General features: G+C 44.1%; 1 protein-coding gene across 1 annotated transcript in view; it reads right to left on the bottom strand.

Moving 5' to 3' along the window:
• PRKCI (protein kinase C iota) overlaps positions 1 to 20,263 on the bottom strand; it is a 156,606-nt gene that overhangs the window by 93,054 nt on the left and 43,289 nt on the right. The gene's annotated exons all lie outside the window — the stretch shown is intronic.

Raw genomic sequence — 20,263 nt, 5'->3', positions numbered from 1 at the left:
TTTTAAACATTAAATATTTGCTGTTCTTTTTGAATTTATTTAAATGGGCCCCAGGCTGGCTACAAAGTAAAACAAGATGTCACAGTGTAATTCAACAAGGAAGACTAAAGCCTAGTACATACAATCAGAAAATCGGATAAAAAAACAATGCTTTTCCAAGCGATCGTACAATAATCTGATCGTTAGTACATAGCTTCAGTCCAAAATAATCAAAAATTATTAATTAGGGACAAAAACACGAAAATTTTCTCATACAATTTTGTTTAACCACTTGCTGATCACCCCATAGCAGATTTCCTTCTGGATTTTGGGTGTGAGTGCACCCCGGCTTGCTCCAGCGGTGATTTTACACAGCGGAAACGGATCAGTGGGTCCCACGGACCCGATCTCCGCCAGCACCCGCTGATCATTCGTTACACTAACAGAATGCCAGTCTGCCTATGTAAACAAGAGAGCCTGTCATTCTGTCAGTACAGAAGACATGGATCCTGTGTTTCTGTAAAGCAGAAACACCGATCCATGCCTTCCACTAGTAAAAGAACCTCCCCCATTACACTGAAACATCAGCTAGGCACATAGCTATCCCCTTGATCACCCCTGATGCTAACCCCTTCTTTGCCAGTGTCATTAGTACAGTGACAGTGCATATTTTTAGCACTGATAACTGTAATGTCACTGGTCCCCAAAAAATTGTCAGTTAGGTATCCGACTTGTCCGTCGCAATATTGCAGTTCCGTTATAAGGTCGCTGATCACCACCATTACTATTTAAAAAAAATCTCTTATACATATCTCTTCTAGTTTGTAGACTCTATAACTTTTGTGCAAACCAATCAATATACACTTATTGGGATTTTTTTCTTTACCCTTAAACATGTAGCAGAATACATATTGGCCTAAATAATGAAAAAAATAGGATTTTTGACTTACCGTAAAATCAGTTTCTCTGAATTCATTGACAGACACAGCGCTCTATTATTCAGAACAATAGGGTTATATCGCCCCCTACAGGAGTAGGGCACTAGGCAGAAAAAAAGACTTGGCAACGCCTATGGGTAGTCTACATCCCCCCTCTCTGCTATAGGCCTTCAGTTTAGTAACAGTGCCAGAAGCATCCAAACTCCTTAGATGGGTGGGTGCTGTGTCTGTCAAAGAACTCAGACAAAAAGGATTTTATGGCAAGTTAAAAATCCTTTTTTCTCATTCGTTTATTGACAGACACAGTGCTCCATTATTCAGAACCATAGGGACGTCCCAAAGCAGTGCCAAACATGAGGGGTGAGACAACGAAAAATCCCAAACCTAACATAAGAGCCAACCAGGTAACAGGAGCTCAACAGAGAAACAAACTGGAGCCCAACCAGAACAATACCCCTTCAAGAGGGAATAGACCCTCTAAACAGCAGCCTGTAACACCTTGCGGCCAAAAGAAGCAACCTCAGATGCCAGCACATCCATGTTGTAGAAATTTGTGAAAGTGTACACCGACGACCAAGTGGTCGCCTTGCAAACCAGTGCAGCTGACACCTGATGATGGAAGGCCCAAGAAGCAACAAGCAGCCAAGTAGAATGTGCCACAACAGGAAAAAGGGGAACCCAACCCCTGATGGATTAGACCAGAGTCATAGTCTGTCTGATCTGTCTAGAGAGGCCGCGGAAGAAGAAGACAGCCCCTTTTTTTGACCCGTTCGTGATCAAAAACAGTTAGTCTGATCTCCAAAATGGCCATGTGACTGCCAAATAAACCCGAATCGCTCGAACACATCCAAGGCATGCAAGGTAAATCCCTTAGGACATTTTGATCTGGGACACAGGGAAGGCAATACAACGTCCTTAGTCAAAAGGAATCAGAGGAGGGAACCACGGACAAGGGCGAAAAACCACTTAATCTTTGTGGATCACCAGGTAAGAAGTATGACATGGTAACGCCTACAGTTTTGACACAGAGGTGATGGCAACCAAAAAAAGCCAACCAAATATTTCCAACGGGAAGCTCCCGTAGAACCGAACCGAAGTAGATCCCACGGTGGTAGAGGCAACCGCATCAGTGGAGGCAGATGTCAAACCCCTTGATTAAGAGTACGCACCAGGGAGTGCGAGACCAGGGGACGCCGAAGAAACCCGCCAAGGCCGACACCTGGCCCTTGATGATACTCAAGGCCAAGTTCTGCTTAACCCCCCCAACCGTGAAGAAAGGTCGAAATCTGAGCCACGAGAAAGTACAAGGGTAAATGGCAAGCGCCCCACACCAGGATATGTATGCTATCCATGTCCGGTGGTAAATCTCACCAGAGGAAGGCTTCCTAGCTTTCAGCAGCGTCGTAACTTCAGCACCTGGTTCATAACAGCCAGGCCTTCAAAAACCAGCGACTGAAGCAGGATGGAAGATCAGTCCTTGGGACAGTAGAACCTCCCTGAGAGGCAGTCGCCAAGGGTGACGTCAGCGACCAAGCGCACCAGGTCAGTGTACCAAGACCGATAAGACCATCCGGGCCCACTAGAATGACCTGAATTCCTTCGGCCTCGATCCTGCGCAAAAGCTGTGGCAGAATCTTGAGAGCAGGAGAGGCGTAATCCGACTATACCGGCCCCATGGGGCCAACAGAGCATCTGCAGTGTCCACCAGAGGAGCCCGTGACCTTGCCAGAAACCTCAGTACTGTTTCGCTAAGCCGGGGAGCCAACAGGAGTCTACATCGGGAGTGCCCCATCGGAAACTTATCCGATGAAACATGTCCTGGTGAAGGGACCAGCCCGTGGACCAAAACTAGCCAACTGAAGTAACCGCCTGCCATTTTTGCACTACTGGAGTGCATACGGCGGACACGGCTGGAACAAGCGTTCTGCCCACCGGAGGATGCTGGCTACTGTCAGGGCTGCCAACACACTCTTCGTTCCGCCCTGGTGATTGACATAGACCACCGCAATGGCATTGTCCGACTGGATCCGTACCCGGAGCCCCCGAAGTCAACCTCCATGATGCATACATAGTCTGATCGATTGAAGTCCCAGGATATCGATCGGCAGTCCGGATTCCTTCAGCGTCCAACGACCCTGAGCAGAAGACAGTCCCAGGACACTTCCCCACCCGGAGAGACTGGCATTTGTGGTGACCACTGTCCAATACAAGGGGAGAAAGTATGTGCCCTGCCGAAATCCCAGAGAGAGAAGCCACCAGACCAGGGAACCCCGGTTTTCTGGCTCAGCCGAATCTGATAGCCCAGTGCCCGATAGCCCTCGGGCACTTTAGGCCAGGATCTCACTTGAAAGGAGCTTGTATGGAACTGCGCAAATGGAACAGCCTCGAAGGCAGGTACCATCAGGCCCAACACCCACCTGCAGGACCACAGGGAGGCCCACCTGCGAGACAACAGTAGTTAAAACACAGCATGCAACTTCTGGCGTTTGTCCAGAGGAAGAAACACTCTGGCCAGAGATGAAACCAGAGTCAGGCCCAGATAATCCAATTTTCTGGGAGGAGCCGGAGCAGACTTCAGGTAGTATAGAAGCCAACTGAAAACTGAGGTCTGTATAGCAAGCTATGTCGCCCCTCAGGGTAGCCGAGGACTCTGCTCGCAGAAGAAGATTGTCCAAGCAGCCCAGGACCGCAATCCCCTGCTTACGTAGCTACGCCAGAACATGTGGCCAACACCTTTGTGAGTATGTGATGGGTGGAGACATTTACACTTCCCTCCTGTGAGACTCGTAACAATGTCATCCAGGGTAGCCCCAAACAGATAATTGCCTTGAAATTTAAGCCCAGTCCGCAGACCAAAACTTAAGCCCTAATACATGTCTAAGCACTACTGTAGAAACAGAGAGCTTAGCAACCAAGGCAACTGTGTCCAAGAGGCATCGCATACAAGCTGCAGCCCCCCAGACCAACTGGTCCGCCAACTCAGCGAAAGCAGAGGGAATCTGCTCCCCCTCCAGGTATGTCAGCCGGATCCTTAAAAGCCGGAGACTCCTCTACCAGAATCATGGTCGCCTTGCGCAGCTTAGAGATATGGGGGTCCACTACTGGTGGAACAGTCCACTCTTTAAGGAGGGACCTCACGGCAAAGCAACTTTGGAACCACAAAGGGACGCTTTGGACCCTCCCAGTCTCTACGAACAAATATTCCAAAATAGGAGGGAGAAGGGAACGCTTTTGCCATGCGAGACAGTTTATGGGTGCCAAGGGGACCGGCACCTCCACCGCAGCCACAGCTGCATCCTCCATCTTTAAAGTTTCCCGCACAGATGTAATAAGGGAGACAACTAGCACCTTCTTGTGCGCCACTGCAGTTGTGAAGGAACAAGCTCAGTAACTGACAGGACAGGGAGTGTGGCCACCAACCCCGCAAGGTGGGCCACATCCACAATGGCAGAGCCAGACATAGGCGCCTACTGATACCCCGCACAGGGAGCACCATTGGACCCCTCACAGGGGGCACTGGCTGAGACCCCGCACAAGGGACGCCTACGGAAACCCAGCACAGGGGGCACCACTGAACCCCTTCACAGGAGGCACTGGCTGAGACCCGCACAGGGGGCGCCTACAGATGCCCCGCACAGGGGACACCACTGGGCCCTTTACAAGGGGCACTGGCTGAGGCCCCTCACGGCCCCCCCGATTGGTAGACTGCAAAAGCCGCGGCCTAAATTTTCGTTCACCCGCTGCGAGTGCTAGGTAGGCCGCAAAGCCACGGCCTAAATTAGTGGAGGGCTGCCGCAGGGGGCGCGGATCTGCAGATGCCTGGTCACCCACCCAACCATCAGATGCCAAGGTGTACCCCCCATAGTGACAACCCTGGAGGGGAGGGGGGTGGATAGAGTGTCCGAAGCACCGAAGCCAGAGGCCTGGGGCTCACCAGGGAAGGGGGGGGGGATGTGGAGGAGAACCCCAGAGGGACCGACCACACCAGGGAATACCCGCGCCCCACACCACTCCAGGGAAGGAGAGGAGAGGGCCCTTACTTAACACTCCAGCGAGTGCGCGCGTAACGCTCCCAGACGGATCCTCCTTGTCACCGAAGTGGGGGGGCTGACGGCCATGAGGAAAGCTGTGACACAGGCCGAGACGTGGTCGTATGTGACCTCACAAGACGTTTAACCCGCAGGGTCAGCCCCCGTCCAGTGGGGCTATGTCGCGGCCGACTTAGCTCCTAGCTGCGGTCTGCACGTGCTTGCTGGCCAGACTGGGGAGACCACTGGGTCTTAGCCTCCAGTCTGTCACCCAGACTGGCAGTTGATTGTAGATCTCACAGGAGGAAATCCAAAAAGAGAAAAAAAAATAAGTTTAAAAAGCAAAAACAAAAAATTGCCAGGACCAGAGATCCCAGCAGGGAACTAGGTCCTTACTCCTGACTCGGCAGAAAAAACTGAAGGCCTATAGCAGAGAGGGGGGTGTATATCACCTAGGACTACCCATAGGCGTAGCCAAGTCTTTTTTCTGCCTAGTGCCCTACTCCTGCAGGGGGCGATATAACACTATGGTTCTGAATAATGGAGCACTGTGTCTGTCAATGAACGAGTGAGAAATTAGATTTTTTATGGGATGCGTTTTAGAGCAGAAAACAAAACTTCCCCCCCCCCCCCAAAATTGTCAGTTTTGTTTCTAGCGCAAAAAAAAAAATGGCCTGGCGTATTGCAAAAAATGGCCTGGTCAGGAAGGGGGCTAAACCTTCCGGAGAGGAAGTGGTTATCATAGTTATCAGCGTATAACAGGCACCTCAATTTTAGGGAAAAAATGTTTTTACAGCCCCCTTTACAGTACACAGCCCCCCATCCAGTACCCAGCTCCCCCTCCCCAGCTCCCCTCCCCAGTACACAGCCCCCCTCCCCAGTATACAGCCCCCCATCCAGTACACAGCCCCCCTCCCCAGTACACAGCTCCCCTCCCAGTATACAGCCCCCCTCCCAGTACACAGCCCCCCTCCCCCTGCACTCCCAGGAGACTCGGGGCGGACCGCCCGATCCCCGCCCCCTGTTGGTAAAACATAGTATTGGCGTATAACAACACGCAGGCACTGTTTGTCCTCTGTTTTCAAGGGAAAAAAGTGTGTTATAGCCGATAAATATGGTAATCAGTACAGTTTTCCTCTGAAAATACAACATAAATAACAAAACATTACATCAATTCCACATTCTTTTTCTATCGTACGAGAATTTTCATACCTTAGCAACGGCTTCGTTGGGGGCCCTGAGCTCTGTATTCCCAAGTCATGTGATAAGGCTAAATGACAAAAAAAACTAAAAAAACATATGCTTTACATGTTTTCCTTGGTCATTAAGCCTTACATTCTTTCCTAGTGTTTTACTATTAATGTAGTGGGAAATTGTTTGGCAAGTCTTCTGATTGTTATATGTATAGTTTGTGCCATTGCTAGCTCTCAAACAGCCTATAGTCTGCTGCAAAATTGCATTTCTGGGATGCAGATTCAATACCTTTGTCATTTCATACTATTTTGTAGTATTTTGTCATTTAGAAACACTCCCTGGTAGCTGTAACACATAAATATCACAAGCAAATCTTAAACCTTCTTTGTATACAAAAGCAGTGCATCTATGATCAGAATCAGAGCACAAAGGTGGCATCTGCTAAGCGCTCAACAGCCAATTAGCACAGGAATCAATATGGTACGCCAAGTATAGTAAAAAAATAAATAATAACTACTAATAGCAGACTACTATTAAGGCAATTTAAAGTGTGAACCACCATGGTAAACTATAGGAATGAAACACCTATTAGTAAGGGGGTATACAGGTTTATATTCCAGTCATTATGGGTGACTGCAAATTAATAATTACTCTTAATGGTAAAAAAGGGACAGCTGAGCTTGTTTCTATAGCAGCCAGACCCCAGCTTCCATTTTCCACTGCATACTGCAAAATGAAGGTCAGCCCCTGAATGGCTGCCATTGGTGCCATTTTTCTTTTCATCCAAAGTGGGTTCTGAATGTGTTTTCATTTTATCTATGCTTTGTTGTATGAAAATAACTCGCCTGCTCTCATCCTGCAAATAAAACAAACAGGTCTAAATGAAAACTTGCCTTTGGAGGGCAGCCCTCAAGACCGTGTGTGATTTGGAAATCAATTCAACCAGTCTTCTCCTTGTTGAACAGTCTAGCTGACATGCACTCAATAAACGCTATCTGATATTTGCATGAGGAGCTCATAAAAGGCTGCAAGAGGCACAAGCTCCTCCGAATGCTTGCCAAGAGACTCAACACAATGAAAATGTAATAGATATTCACGCAGAGATCTGTATATATTATAGACCTATCTTCTACCCTGCAGGAGCTCTACTAATCCCCAGATACATGGATGTAAAGGCAAACATGAAAGAAAAACATTCCAGATAACATTTCCAGATTTATCATACTTTTACTGACACTGATACTAAAAGCGTGTAATAAAACGGACCATAATAAAGCTAATCCGCAATACAAAAATCTAACACAGATTACCACACTGATTATTATTACCAATACCTTAATGTAAGACACTTTCCTTTTGGTTATCTAAAAATTCCAACTACTGAAGGACACCTTCATTAGGACTCTGATTTTCAAATAAAACACTATAAAAAAGGTATACATGTGCATGTGACCTGACTCTTAATGTGCATGTGTGTGTTTCTGACATGGATTTCTGCCACTCAATGTGTGGAGTGTGTTTGTGTCTAGACAGTAAATATGTAGATGTGTCTGCTCTGACACACAATATATACAGTAAGGTACATATAGATTTGGACACAGGCACAATTTTATGTTTTGGCAAATACCTTTAAAAAACAATTAAAGCTATAGTTCTATAATGGATATGGGCTAAAAATGCACACTCTCAGGTATAATTTGAGGGTATGTACATACAAATCGGAGGAAGGGTTTAGGAATTACAGCTTTTAAGAAAAGCCACCCCCCTGTTTTAAAGGGACCAAAAGTAATTGGACAATTGAATCAAAAGCTGTTTCATGGCCAGATGTGGGCTACTCCTTCGTTATTTCTTCATCAATTAAGCAGGTAAAAGGTCTGGAGATGATTCTAAGACCCCTTGAACAATGGGACGGGGTGCGTTAGCGGTAAATCGACAGTAGTTTTAGTGGCGCTTCACCGTCGTTTTAGCAGCACTTTTCTGCCGATAGCGAGGCACTTTTAACCCCTGCTAGCGGCCGAAGGGTTAAAAGTGCCCGTGTTGCGGCACTGCCGAAGCGCTTTGCAGGCGATTCGGCAGCGCTGCCCATTCATTTCAATGGGCAGGGCATTTTGGGAGAAGCGTATAAACCGCCCCAAAGATGCTGCTTGCAGGACTTTTTTCCCGTCCCACAAGCGCACCGCCTCAGTATGAAAGCACTCAGGCTTTCACATTGGGGAGGTATGAGAGGTGCTTTTCAGGTGCTTTACAGGCACTATCTTTAGCACTGAAATGCCTGAAAAGCGCCTCAGTGTGAAAGGGGTCTTAGTGTGTTATTTGCATTTGGAATCTATTGCTGTGAACCTACATCAAAGGAGCTGTCCATGCAAGTGAAACAGGCCATAGTAAGGCTTAAAAAAAAAAAATCCATCAGAGAGAGATCAGCAACATTAGGAGTGGCCAAATCAACAGTTTGGTACATTCTGAGGAAAGAAGAACGCATTGTTGAGCTCAGCAATATAAAAAGGCCTGGATGTCCAGGGAAGAAGACAACAGTGGTGGATGATCGCAGGATCCTCTCTATAGAAAAGAAAAATCCATTCACGACATCCAGACAAGTGAAGGACACTCTCCAGAAGGTGGGCATATCGTTGTCAGTCTACAATCAAGAGAAGACTTCACGAGAGCAAACACAGAGGGTTCACCACAAGGTGCAAACCATTCATAAGCCTGAAGAATAGAAAAGCCAGATTAGACTTTGCCAAAAAACATCTAAAAAAGCCAGACCAGTTCTGGAAAAGCATTCTTTGGACGGATGAAACTAAGATTAATCTGTACCAGATTGACAGAAAGAAAAAAGTGTGGAGAAGGCTTGGAACAGCTCATGATCCAAAGCACATAACATCATCTGTAAAACATGGTGGAGGCAGTGTGATGGCATGGGCATGCATGGCTTCCAGTGGCACTGGGTCGTTGGTGTTTATTGATGATGTAATGGAAAACAAAAGCAGCCGGATGAATTCTGCAGTGTTTAGACATATACTGTTAGCCCAGATTCAGCCAAATGTAGCAAAGTTGATTTGACAGCGCTTCACAGTACAGATGGACAATGATCCAAAACACACTGCAAAAGCAACCCAGGAGCTTTTGAAGGAAAAGAAGTGGAATATTCTGCAATAGCCGAGTCAATCACTTGATTTCAACCCAATTGAGCTTGCATTTCATTTGCCGAAAGCAAAATTAAAGGCAGAAAGACCCACAAAGAACTGAAGACAGCTGCAGTTAGGGTCGGTTCACACTGGGGCAACACGACTTCAGCGCGACTTTGTACCGCGACTTTAACGCGACTTCAGCGCGACTTCAGCAAATTACAAGGCGACTTGAAGTCGCCTCCATGACAGGCGACTTCGCCTGTGGCCAATCAGCTCTCTGGGAGGGAGGGAGGGGTTTTCCCTGCAAAGTCGCTTGACTTTACAGAGAGATCCAACTTGGAGGCGACTTCCATTGATTTCTATGGTACAGGTCGCCTACCAAGTCGGATCAAAGTAGTACAGGGAGTACGCTCTGAAGTCGGAGCGACTTCAGTAGCGTCTATTAAGACGCTAGCGTTCACTCCCATTGAAACTATTTCTGGGGCGACTTGGGGCGACTTGAGGGCGTACAAGTCGGATCCCAAGTCGCCCCAGTGTGAACCGAGCCTTAGAGCCTGGCAAAGCATCAGAAAGGAGGAAACCCAGTCTTTGGTAATGTCCAAGGGTTCCAGACTTCATGAAGTCATTGCCAGTAAAGGATTCTCAACAAAATATTAAAAATGAACATTTTATTTAGGATTATCATTATATTCATTTGTCCAATTACATTTGAGCCCCTGAAAATGGGGGCACTGTGTATAAAAATGTTTGCCGTTCCTAAAATTTGCACTTGATATGCATTTTCCTTGTCAAAAGAAGTTTATTGAGTATACAATGTTATAAAGATACATAAAGTAAGTTTACAAGGATCTATAAAGTAAGCTCATTGTTTTACAGTAGGGTTTATATAGGTAAATATCATGAAATTTCAAATATTAAACATTGGGTTCACGTAAACCTAAATTAAAGATATATATCATTTCCTTAGTTACTTTTGTAGGTATTTAAATGATTTATACCTACTATACATATTGTTTACAAGTAGAGTGTGTATAGGTCAAATAAGTTCTGATAATGAGCTTTAATCGTAAGGTGGAGAAAAGGAAAGAGAAAGAAGAAAAAGGGTTGAAAGGTAGAGGTATGGTCCACAAGGTTGTCCCGCTCGTCAGTTTATTATTCTTTTTAGTTCTCTTTGAAGCCTTAGAATGGGTGTCTCTGTAAGTCATTTAATCTGTTACCATGGCAACAGGACAGAGTCATTGAAGTTTGACAGGAACTGTTGTTTTATCCAAGGATGCCAAAGTTTTTCAAATTTTGGAATTTGATTTTGATCGATGGCTACCATCTTAGCATGGGACATTGTATTATTCATTCTGTGAATTGTTTCTGCTAGTACCAATGTAGGAGATTTCCATGCCTTGGCCACTGTTTGTGATATGCATTTTCAACCCCTTGAATTAAAGCTGAAAGTCTGCACTTCAAATTCATTTTTTAGCATACAGAGCCAAAAGTATGAAAATTGTGCCTGTGTCCAAAAATATATGGACCTAACTGTATACAGTATGCGTGCTGTGCGTCTTGCCCAACACTGAATGCGTCACCCTGATGCTGTGTTTGTCTCCAGACATTGTGTGCGTGTATATCTCCTCTGACTGTGTGTATGTCTCTCCTGACGCTGTGTGTGTCCTGATGTTGTGTGCATGTCTCCCCTGACGTTGTGCGTGTGTGCGCGTGTTTCAGCCCTGACGTGTGCGTGTCTCCCCTGATGTTGTGCATGTGTACGGCCCTGACATTTTGTGTGTATGAGTGCGACGGCCCTGACATTTTGTGTGTGTGTGTTTGAGACACAGCCCTGACATTTTGTGTGTGTGTGTGTGTGTGTGAGAGACAGCCCTGACATTTTGTGTGTGTGTGTGTGTGTGTGAGAGACAGCCCTGACATTTTGTGTGTGTGTGTGTGTGTGTGTGTGAGAGACAGCCCTGACATTTTGTGTGTGTGTGTGAGAGACAGCCCTGACATTTTGTGTGTGTGTGTGTGTGTGTGAGAGAGACAGCCCTGACATTTTGTGTGTGTGTGTGTGTGAGACAGCCCTGACATTTTGTGTATGTGTGAGACAGCCCTGACATTTTGTGTGTGTGTGTGTGTGTGTGTGTGTGTGAGACAGCCCTGACATTTTGTGTGTGTGTGTGTGAGACAGCCCTGACATTTTGTGTGTGTGTGAGAGAGAGACGGCCCTGACATTTTGTGCACGAGACAGCCCTGACATTTTGTGCGCGAGACGGCCCGGACGTCGTGGGTGTGCGCGTGCGTCAGTCCTGACGTCGTGGGTGTGCGCGTGCGTCAGTCCTGACGTCGTGGGTGTGCGCGTGCGTCAGTCCTGACGTCGTGGGTGTGCGCGTGCGTCAGTCCTGACGTCGTGGGTGTGCGCGTGCGTCAGTCCTGACGTCGTGGGTGTGCGCGTGCGTCAGTCCTGACGTCGTGGGTGTGCGCGTGCGTCAGTCCTGACGTCGTGGGTGTGCGCGTGCGTCAGTCCTGACGTCGTGGGTGTGTGTGTCAGTCCTGACGTCGTGTGTGTGTGTGCGTGTGTCAGTCCTGACGTCGTGTGTGTGTCAGTCCTGACGTCGTGTGTGTGTGTCAGTCCTGACGTCGTGGGTGTGTGTGTCAGTCTTGACGTCGTGGGTGTGTGTGTCAGTCTTGACGTCGTGGGTGTGTGTGTCAGTCTTGACGTCGTGGGTGTGTATTACCCTGACGTTGTGTGTGTGTGTGCGTCTCCCCTGACGTCATGTATGTCTCCCCTGACATTGTGTTTGTGTGTCCCCTGACATTGTGCGCGCGTGTCTCCCCTGACCTTGTGTGCGCGTGTGTCTCCCCTGACTGTGTGTGTGTCTCCACTGACAGTGTGTGTGTTGGCCCTGAAGTTGTGTGTGTGTCGTCCCTGACGTCGTTTGCGTCCCCCTGCCCTGATATTGTTTGTGCCCGCCTGCCCTGACGTTGTTTGCCTCTCTCCTGATGTAGTGTGTCTTTCTCTCCTGATGTTGTTTGTGTCGACCCTGACACTGAATGTGTTCACCCCAACACTGAATGTGTATGAGTGTGTGTGTTCCGACACTGAATGTGTGTGTGTTCTGGATCACTGACCTTTTTTTTTTTTTGCTCTTCTGTACAACTAGTCCATTGATCTATGAAGTTATGCTACTACAAGTATCACCCCTACAGTAGGGACCGCTTTTCTTTTTGGTGAGCTTGATTAACTATCTCATAAAAAACTGGGGTTGATTTACTAAAACTGGCACACTCAGAATCTGGTGCAGCTGTGCATGGTAGCCAATCAGGTTCTTACTTCAGCTTGTTCAATTAAGGGCCCCTTTCAAATGAGGCGTTTCCTTTTAAGCAGGTATATGACAAGGCCCGTCTTTGCTTACTGTGCTGAGATGCACCTGTCAGAGTCCCGCTCTCCTCTATGGGGAGATCGGATGAAACTGGACCACCTGTTTTCATCCGATCCCATGCGCCAGACAGATGGAAAATAGGACCACCATCCGTCTGGATTTAGCGGCCAGGATCAGGTCTGATAGCAGCGGGTGTCAGTGGATATGTCACTGCTGATATCCGCAGCTCCATAGGGGTGATTGGAGCGTCCGATCAGGTCTGCCTGAAAAACTGACAGGCGGACCTGATCGGACAGCCTGTGTGAAAGGGGTCTTAGCGTTGCCAATAAAACCTGGAAGCTGATTGGTTTCTATGCACAGCTGTACCAGAGTTTGCATGCTCCGGTTTTAGTAAATAACACCCACTGCATCCAAACTTCGTGCCAACATGAAATATGGCATTGCTGAAGACAGGACAAAGACATTGGGTCAATCCCTACTGATCCAGATTTTTACCATTTATCAACTAGTAAAGGCGGCCTCATTTGCCATGTCAGGTGCAGTGCAGGGGATGATAGGAATTCAACAGAGAGTAATTATAGGCAACGTTCTAGAAGTAGAAATAAAAAGACCGGTGGTTTTCTGTAATTCTGTACATGGATGTAATGGAGCTTTTGAGCTTTCCCAGGAGTCTGCTTTGGTGCTAGAAACATCAAGATTACTGATTTTCAGTTTTTCTTAATGAAAGATAAAACTTGTATATATTGTCACTGACTTGTCATTTAGGAATAATTGAGGTTTCCATTCCTGTAAGTTTACAGCTGGCTGTGTAATTAAATAACATTCCTTTACTCCTGTGACAATAATTATGCCCACACAATCACTCCATAGAAAACACTTTGTATTCCAGCCATCGTTTATACTGCAGTGTCTAATAAATCAATGTTTGCTCTACTCCATAGATTATGATAATCTACAGCAATGATGAAGAGACATCATTTCAATATATGACTGACAGGTGCCCAATATACCAAAAGAGGTGTATAAAAACTACATCAAGAAGTTAGAAGAAAGAGGTAGGTGATGAAAGTAGTATTAAAGTGTTACTAAACCCAGGACCCTGCATTCACTATATCTGGTCTCCAACAGTACACAGAACATGGAAATGCAATCGTTTTAGCAAAGATAAACTGCTAAATACCTTTTCACATCAGCAGTTAGCGCAGTCTTGTGATTTCTATCAGTGTCTGGCCGAGTGCTGGTTAAAGCTTGTAGGGGGAGTTTTCATTCCACTCTGACTGTTCTATGAGGCTGCATGACCCCTGACCCTCTGTGTGGCCAGTGCCGATTGGCCCTGTGCTGATTACATGCACTATCCCAAGGAAAAAACAAAAACTATCAATATACACCAAATTGAGCATGCAAAGCTTGCCCCCAAGGCTCTGTTCTATCGGGAGATGGTTTGGGGACTGTGCAAGAAGGGGAGGATCACAGAAGACAGGATCAAACAGCCTTTGTATACAATGCAGAGGATTAACCCCTTAGGTTCCACAGTGAGTATAATAAGCATGCTTTACTGCGTATACAGACTTATTTTACTGTTGTGGGTTTATTAACACTTTTAATCCTCATCAAGAAGTTAATGTCTCCCTTTAGATCAACTTTTCTAGCTGCACTTTCAAGTCCTTTTTTCAACTATGGTCTCCAAATCATTTTTATACCTTTCTAAACTTGCTCATTGCAGTCACCCCATCCAGCAATTCCCAAACGTCTGTCCAGCAAGAAAACACTGAATTACTACTTGACCTTCTGACATAGGGACTCTGCATGTCCAATGGCTCTTTGTGTAATTCTTTTACAGTGCATGCATTCTCCACTCCATTTAGCGCAACCTATTCATTTCAATGGGCTGCCCCATGCGTGAACACACACTAAAGTAGTACACGACCCTTTTAATAAATTGAACCACATCAAAAAGCATACTACTTTGTTACCATGCAGGTTGGCGCACACGCCCCCGGTAGCAGGGTTTGTCTGCAGAAGGACTTCGCCTTTTTGTGAATTGCAGAAAGCAAAAAGATTTTTCACGTGTTCCCGCAACGCACAAAATGTGAACCAAGCCTTAGATGACAGCAGTATCAGAAAAATTTTGCCAAATACATTTTATTGAAAAACATTCTTTGTGGAAATATGGCTGAGCAGCCATCTCGCTACTGCGCCCACACATATTCATATGCTGCTGTAGTCCCAGCTGGAAGCCTACATGTAAGGGTAGCTATGTTGGGCCTCCAAGAAAACCCTGCAAGGCAGCGTAGCCTCCCTATAGGACATAGTGTACTTTGCAATGAGAAAAAAAAAAAGGGGGGGGATTGGGACTTTAAATTAAACGCAAGGGAAGGTTTGCACCTCCAACCCTATCTGTATGCAGAAAAAAGGGGGAAGGTTGGGACTTTAAATGAGGTATAAACATCTGTATATTTTTTTATTAATAAACCAAATATGGCATACACATCATGATCCCCCAGGGAAATAAACATTGTCATTTGATCAGGTATAATAAAAATTAATTAGAAAATTCTTTCATACAATATATCCCATGGGGGATTGCTTCTGTGCTCCTGGTTTCCGCTTGGGCCCTTTACTCAGCTCCCGTGCCAGACATATCTTTCTGGCCAACCCCCGGCATGTGGTACTGTATGGTCTCAATATCAGGTCTTATGTGAGTATTCTCAGTTATGACTAGCCATTTTTGGCAATTACCTTTATCCTCCCAGTTGGTAGTTATATTAGATCACGTTGGTGATTTTTATCTCCCTTTAGAACATCGATGCACTTGCTGCTGATGAGTGGATTGGAGTCCACGAAACGCGTCAAGCCCATTTTGATGAATCTACTTATCAACTATTCAGATGGTTTTAATTAATTTTTATTATACCTGATCAAATGACAATTTATACAATTTTTACTGTGTATGGGTCATGTTGGTTACAAATTCATACTATGTATATTGATACTCCATATGCTTTTATGCATGTTATATTGTTTCACTTATGCCATATTTGGTTTATTAATAAAAAATATATAGATGTTTATACGTATGCGGATTTGTTCGGCTCCACCGCACACACTTCATTTGAAGTCCCAACCTTCCCCCTTTTGTTAGTGTACTTTGCAAGAGATTCAAGTTCTTCTTTTTCTGAAAGCATGTTAAGTGAATGCTACCACATATTTCTTATTTCATGGATTTAATGTTTCTATTTTTTGTAAGGTGCAACTTTATACAGTTAAGTCAGGCTGCATTTTTGTAGGGTGCAACTCCTACAGTAATGACACACTGCTAAGCCTGTTCCCCAACAAGTTAATACTTCTTCTTCAAATAATCCAATCAGGAGAAGCTGTCAGCAATTATACACCAGCCCTTGCTAGAAACCAAAAATCTGAACAGACGTGCACTGAAGCTGAATAGCAAACCTCGAACAATAATGTTTAACACCTCTACACAAAAAAAAAAAAAAAAAAAAAAAAAAGGAAGAAGTTCCTCAGAACCTTATAATAGATTTCAGAAAACATGAGGACATTATAGAAGTGGATGATACAAGGTGTGTATACATTTTTCATGCTCCCAATATTTGAATGAACAGTGAAATATGACTGCCATGGGCAACGCATTTTTCTCCAGTTTTCTTAAGTCAGACCTATCGTTCCTAAAGTTCTTGTCACACTCACTCAGCCTTATGCTGTGCTTTTTTTCATGCATGCCCCGATGGCCAAATAAATTTCACTATTTTTCCCCTATACATTAGTCTACAAAAGATTCCATCCCATGGCAGTGCCCAGCTCTCCATGTTCTTTGACAACCCCTTGGCTGTTAATCTTAAAAACAGCTTTATTTATAAACAGAAAAGGACATTACAGATTACACCAGGTTCACACTTCTGCGACTTGCGTTCTGCATGTAGGCAGCCCATTTATGCGGTTTGGTACACACGCACATCAGTTTTTGCTGATGAGTGGTGGTGCCATTAAAGAGGAACTTCACCCAAAATGGGAAGTTCCACCCCTCCTCCTCCTCTGCCACATTAGGATTTTATTTGGGGGAGCAGGTACCTGCTCCCACTTCTGCTTGGTAAGTTTTCTTACCCCCTCCTCCTGCAGTCTTCTGGGACACATTACAGGTCCCAGAAGACTGTGGGACCATTTCCAAGGCACAGCACGACTCACATGCACAGTGGGCAGTTGGCTGTGAAGCTGCGAGGAGTCACAGCCAGCTGCCCACAATTAAGATGCCGGGGACCAAATAACGGCTCAAGTGAGGACAGTGCTGGATTGGTGAGCTTCTGTTTATTAAAAGTCAGCAGCTCCAGTTTTTGTTCACACATATGACCGAAGCCGCTCTTTAAAAACAATGGTGCCTCTATGTGTCTGCAAAAGATCAGCACATTTGGCGGCAGGTTGGGAACGCAAACCATTTTGTGAGTGTTCCCCATCTGCAATATTTTTAACCTAGCCTAAATGACAAATGGTATTTTCTTTTCTTTGTAAGATGTATTAAAAGCAAAAGTGACATTTACAGACACACAACTTCACAAGCAGGTTTAAGGCATCCCACAAACATGTTATTTAAAGGAATTGTGCATTCCTATTGTTTCACTTTAAAAATCACTGCTCCCAGACAAACTTTTTTTTTTGCATTGGTAGGTGCCCACTATGGCAGCGCCCAACTTTCCATCTTATTAGACAATCCTATTTAGCCGTGAAAATGGAGAGAATTGGTTTTCAAGGTTTGCCTCCCATTGACTACAATGGTGTTTGCATTAAGGTCTGCAATTCGCAGATTTTGGGTTGTGCTCGCCAAACATGCATATGAATCTTAGACCCCATACACACTGTACAACTTTTGTTGTCCGATTTCCTTTAGATTTAACAAAACCATGTAGTGCATGGGCCTGCCTGATTGCATACAAATTTAAACTCTTAAGGTTTGACCTCATATTGTATGGTTTTGGTAAATCTAAAGGAAAATATCTAAAGAAAATTGTATAGTGTGTATCCAGCTTAAGTCAGGCATCCCAGAGACAGTTATATACTGAATATATATTACCACCATATGTTCAATTGAATGTTTTTTTCCGAAACGTTACATTATGTAGTCAAAATAACGTTTAGCCAAGAATCGCAGATAAGGGTGTATACAGTGTGCTGATAATGATACATAACCATTAACACAACTGAATGCAAATTTCATTTCATACAGTAATTTAAAAAAAATATTTATATAAAAATATATGGGAAATGTAATAACCAATGTATTTTTGCAGAGAGACACAGCAGCCTGATTTAAAACTAATTTTAATTAGATAGCACACAAGTACTGTTCAGGTAGGTTCCCATCTTCCTGCCATTTAAGGGTTAACTCTGCATGTGCCCCGCACATCTTTAGGGGTAAACAAGGTACATGATAACACAGCCATATGGCAGAGCACATCCAATTACAGCAACTCCCCAGGAAATCAGCCATGGTGCATCGCCAGCACAGCATGTTTTGACAAGTCTGTTTATTCTCTCCCACCAGTTTCATCCTTGCTGTTCTTTTTTCTTGGGAATATGCCTTCCCAAGCAAAATTAATTAGTCATCATTTTGCATTTGAAAATAAATTAGAGTTCTCACAGCAGGGATATATAAGCCACCCTCGCAATCTCCATGGACTCCCATATAAGAATCTTACATCTGTGCAGAAGGGAAAACCTAATGTACGGGGAAGCCAACTGCAAAGTACAAGAAGGTTCCAGGAAGAAGGGGAACCTTGCTATTGGTGGAAATGTGCGTGTTTTGTTTGCATAAATACATGCGATTTGGTCATGGGTTCCATATCATTTTACAATCTTACATATTTTATATATTACAGGCAAACCGCTAAATACACCGATTATTATATGATGTGAAGCATACATTTACGGCGCTATATAAGTACCTGTAATAAATAAAAATTATATATACACACACACACTATATATATATATATATATATATATATATATATATATATATATATATATATATATATATAATTTATATTATACACACACACACCTGTATATACACTGTATATATCTCCATTCATATACTATATTTGTATAATTGTGAGATTTACACAGTTATGACACAACGTAACCCTGTCTGGCAAAGAAAGAGACCTGCTTTTAATCTGCTCTAATTGAAGTAGCACTTACAGGCCCTGTCCCATTCCTCAGCCTATGACTGGACAGTGAAAGGAGAAGCAGAACACAAATAAGGTTTGTCTGTTCTTCTGCTTTTTCCTCTTATCAGTATGTCCCTTGTTAGTACACGGGCAATGCAGCACACCTGACAGGCTCATTATGCTGCTTCTCCCGCTCCCAGTCTGAGCTCTGCTCTTCTGACTTTCCTGACCTATATACTTGTTCCAGGTCAGTATTTCAGTACTGAAACCAGTGTGTCAGCACAAGCTACTAGGATTTTTAGAGACTAATGCTGGCCTTACACTATAAGAAACATCAGCCGATTTTTGGTCATTTAGACAGTTCGCTCATTTTTTGGCCAGTTAATGGGCACAAATTGGTTGGGACGTTTTTGAGCCGAAAAAACGAAGGGCAAGATTGGAAATGTTTTCTTCCGAACGAACGATAAATGTGTTTAACGATTGTTAATGTGTTTCCTGTCCAAACTGTTTGCACTAGGTATATGTGAAAAAACGAACAAAAAAATGATTTAAGTCTATTGAACAATTTATTGGTCATTACATGATAGCACTATTGTTTTGCTCTCACGTCCAAATGTTCATTTTTTGAAAATGGATTAGAACGATATTTTTGTCGTATAGTGTATGGCCAGCATTAGCCCCCAAATTCCCTTTTTGACATGTATACTTTAAAATGGGTCTATAGAATTAAATTCTAACAAATAAAGTGCAGTATATCATTCAACAGTCCCTAACAAATAAAGATACCTGATAATTCACAATGAGTACAAATGTTTCTTACATGTATCCTATATCCTAATGGATGTTTTTTTTAGTGTGACCCAGTGTTTTCAGTTTTCTGGATATTCTTGTACCACTTAGGGCTCTTTCACACGGGGGATCCGTATGTCCGTTTTTCCTTGTCAAAAGAAGTTTATTGAGTATACAATGTTATAAAGATACATAAAGTAAGTTTACAAGGATCTATAAAGTAAGCTCATTGTTTTACAGTAGGGTTTATATAGGTAAATATCATGAAATTTCAAATATTAAACATTGGGTTCACGTAAACCTAAATTAAAGATATATATCATTTCCTTAGTTACTTTTGTAGGTATTTAAATGATTTATACCTACTATACATATTGTTTACAAGTAGAGTGTATATAGGTCAAATAAATTCTGATAATGAGCTTTAATCGTAAGATGGAGAAAAGGAAAGAGAAAGAAGAAAAAGGGTTGAAAGGTAGAGGTATGGTCCACAAGGTTGTCCCGCTCGTCAGTTTATTATTCTTTTTAGTTCTCTTTGAAGCCTTAGAATGGGTGTCTCTATAAGTCATTTAATCTGTTACCATGGCAACAGGACCGTACGTCCGTTTTTCATCCTTCCGTTTTCGGATGAAAAACGGACATACATGTATCCCTATGGAG

This window comes from Aquarana catesbeiana, linkage group LG04, assembly GCF_042186555.1.
Source record: "Aquarana catesbeiana isolate 2022-GZ linkage group LG04, ASM4218655v1, whole genome shotgun sequence".
Classification (NCBI taxonomy): domain Eukaryota; kingdom Metazoa; phylum Chordata; class Amphibia; order Anura; family Ranidae; genus Aquarana; species Aquarana catesbeiana.
This window is presented reverse-complemented; position numbering and strand designations above follow the sequence as displayed.